Source organism: Schistocerca gregaria, unplaced genomic scaffold, assembly GCF_023897955.1.
Source record: "Schistocerca gregaria isolate iqSchGreg1 unplaced genomic scaffold, iqSchGreg1.2 ptg000257l, whole genome shotgun sequence".
Lineage (NCBI taxonomy): Eukaryota > Metazoa > Arthropoda > Insecta > Orthoptera > Acrididae > Schistocerca > Schistocerca gregaria.
Window position 1 is genome coordinate 344,657 of NW_026061763.1, and position 3,819 is coordinate 348,475.

Here is a 3,819-nt window from a genome sequence, read left to right on the forward strand (position 1 = left end):
CTAAGTTAATGTAATAGCAAGTAAGAAGTAGTACAATTCAAGTTTTAGGTATCGATTATTGACTTTTTAGCTTGCTTTGTTGCCTTGGATATGAGCTGGGACCTTCAGATTCAGCATGAAAGGAGGACTAGCAGCCGAGATGCATGGTAGAATGTGAAAAGTGTTCATATGTAGTAAAAATCTGAGAAAATCGCAGGTTTTCGTCATTTGTTATCGAATGGACTCAAAGCCTGATCGTCACATTGGCCGCTCTTATCTCTGAAACGGTTGTACTTACCGTCTGCGAAGCTATGTCGCGTGCTGCGGTATGAGCAGACATCAAAAGCACCATAGTAGAACACAGATGAAGCTTTTAAGTTGATGTAAAAGCGAGTAAGAAGTAGTACAATTCAAGTTTTAGGTATCGATTATTAACTTTTTAGCTGGCTTTAGTGCCTTGTACATGAGCTAGGACCTTAAGATTCTGCATGAAAAGAGGACTAGCAGCCGCGTTGCACGGGAGAATGTGAAAAGTGTTCATATGTAGTAATAACCTGAGAAACCCGTCCGTTTTCGTCATTTGTTATCGAACCGACTTAAAGCCAGGTCATCATATTGGCCGCCCTTCACTCTGAAACGGTTGTACTTATCATCTGCAAAGCTATGTCGCGTGCTGCGGTATGCGGAGACACTAAAAGCACCATAGTAGAACACAGAAGAAGCTTTTAATTTGATGTAATAGCCAGTAAGATGTAGTACAATTCAAGTTTTAGGTATCGATTTTTCACATTTTAGCTGGCTTTGGTGCCTTGGACAAGAGATAGGACCTTAAGATTCTGCATAGAAGGAGGACTAGCAGCCGAGTTGCACGGAAGAATGTGAAAAGTGTTCATATGTAGTAAAAACCTGAGAAATCCATCCGTTTTCGTCATTTGTTATCGAATCGACTTAAAGCCAGATCGTCACATTGGCCGCTCTTCTCTCTGAAATGGTTGTACTTATCGTGTGCTAAGCTATGTCACGTGCTGCGGTATGCGGAGACACTAAAAGCACCATAGTAGAACACAGATGAAGCTTCTAAGTTGATGTAATAGATAGTAAGAAGTAGTACAGTTCAAGTTTTAGGTATCGATTATTGACTGTTTACCTGGCTTTGGTGCCTTGGACATGAGCTAGGACCTTAAGATTCGGCATGAAAGGAGGACTAGCAGCCGAGTTGCACGGGAGAATGTGAAAAGTGTTCATATGTAGTAAAAACCTGAGAAATCCGTCCGTTTTCGTCACTTGTTATCGAATCGACTTGAAGCCAGATCGTCAAATTGGCCGCTCTTCTCTCTGAAACGGTTGTACTTATCGTCTGCAAAGCTATGTCTCGTGCTGCGGTATGCGGACACACAAAGAGCACCATAGTAGAACACAGATGAAGCTTCTAAATTGATGTAATAGCCAGTAACAAGTAGTACAGTTCAAGTTTTAGGTATCGATTATTGATATTTTAGCTGGCTTTGGTGCCTTGGACATGAGCTAGGACTTCAAGATTCTGCATGAAAGGAGGAGTAGCAGCCGTGTTGCACGGGAGAATGTGAAAAGTGTTCATATGTAGTAAAAATCTGAGAATTCCGTCCGTTTTCGTCATTTGTTATCGAATCGACTTAAAACCATATCGTCACATTGGCCGCTCTTGTCCCTGAACGGTTGCACTTATCGTCTGCAAAGTTATGACGCGTGCTGCGGTATGTGGAGACACTACAAGCACCATAGTAGAACACAGATGATGCTTCTAAGTTGATGTAATAGCCAGTAAGAAGTAATACAATTCAAGTTTTAGGTATCGATTATTGACTTTTTAGCTGGCTTTGGTGCCTTGTACATTAGCTGGGACTTTAAGATTCTGCATGAAAGGAGGACTAGCTTCCGCGTTGCACGGGAGAATGTGAAAAGTGTTCATATGTAGTAAAAACCTGAGAATTTCGTCCGTTTTCGTCATTTGTTATCGAATCGATTTAAAGCCAGGTCGTCACATTGGCCGCTCTTCTCTCTGAAACGGTTCTACTTATCGTGTGCAAAGCTATGTCGCGTGCTGCTGTATGCGGAGACACTAAAAGCACCATAGTAGAACACAGATGAAGCTTCTAAGTTGATGTAATAGCCAGTAAGAAGTAGTACAATTCAAGTTTTAGGTATCGATTATTGACTTTTTAGCTGCCTTTGGTGCCTTGGACATGAGCTGGACCTTAAGATTCTGCATGAAAGGAGGACTAACAGCCGAGTTGCATGGTAGAATGTGAAAAGTGTTCATATGTAGTAAAAACCTGAGCAATCCGTACGTTATCGTCATTTGTTATCGAATTGACTCAAAGCCAATACGTCAAATTGGCCGCTCTTCTCTCTGAAACGGTTGTACTTATCGTCTGCGAAGCTATGTCGCGTGCTGCATTATGCGGAGACACTAAAAGCACCATAGTAGAACACAGATGAAGCTTCTAAGGTGATGTAATAGCCAGTAAGAAGTAGTACAATTCAAGTTTTAGGTATCGATTATTGACTTTTTAGCTGCCTTTGGTGCCTTGGACATGAGCTGGACCTTAAGATTCTGCATGAAAGGAGCACTAGCAGCCGAGTTGCATGGTAGAATGTGAAAAGTGTTCATATGTAGTAAAAACCTGAGAAATCCGTCGGTTTTCGTCATTTGTTATCAAATCGACTAAAAGCCAGATCGTCACATTGGCCGCTCTTCTCTCAGAAAAGTTTGTACTTATCGCCTGCAAAGCTATGTCGTGTGCTGCGGTATCCGGAGACACTAAAAGCACCATAGTAGAACACAGATGAAGCTTCTACGTTGTTGTAATAGCCAGTAAGAAGTGGTACAATTCAAGTTTTAGGAATCGATTACTGACTTTTTAGCTGGCTTTGGTGCCTTGGACATTAGCTAGGACTTTACGATTCTGCATGAAAGGAGGACTAGCAGCCACGTTGTATGGGAGAACGTGAAAAGTGTTCATATGTAGTAAAAACCTGAGAATTCCGTCCGTTTTCGTCATTTTTTATCAAATCGACTTAACGCCAGGTCGTCACATTGGCCGCTCTTCTCTCTGAAACGGTTGTACTTATCGTCTGCAAAGCTATGTCGCTTGCTGTGGTACGCGGTGCCACTTAAAGCACCATAGTAGAACACAGATGAAGCTTCTAAGTTGATGTAATAGCCAGTAAGAAGTAGTACAATTCAAGTTTCAGGTATCGATTATTGACTTTTTAGCTGCCTTTGGTGCCTTGGACATGAGCTAGTACCTTTAGATTCGGCATGAAAGGAGGACTAGCAGCCGAGTTGCATGGGAGAATGTGAAAAGTGTTCATATATAGTAAAAACCTGAGAAATCGGTTCGCTTTCATCATTTGTTATCGAATCGACTTAAAGCCAGATCGTCACATTGGACGCTCTTCTCTCTGAAATGGTTGTACTTATCGTGTGCAAAGCTATGTCACGTGCTGCGGTATGCGGAGACACTAAAAGCACCATAATAGAACACAGATGAAGCTTCTAAGTTGATGTAATAGATAGTAAGAAGTAGTACAGTTCAAGTTTTAGGTATCGATTATTGACTGTTTAGCTGGCTTTGGTTCTTGGACATGAGCTAGGACCTTAAGATTCTGCATGAAAGGAGGACTAGCAGCCGAGTTGCACGGGTGAATGTGAAAAGTGTTCATATATAGTAAAAACCTGAGAAATCCATCCGTTTTCGTCATTTGTTATCGAATCGACTTGAAGCCAGATCGTCAAATTGGCCGCTCTTCTCTCTGAAACGGTTGTACTTATCGTCTGCAAAGCTATGTCTCGTGCTG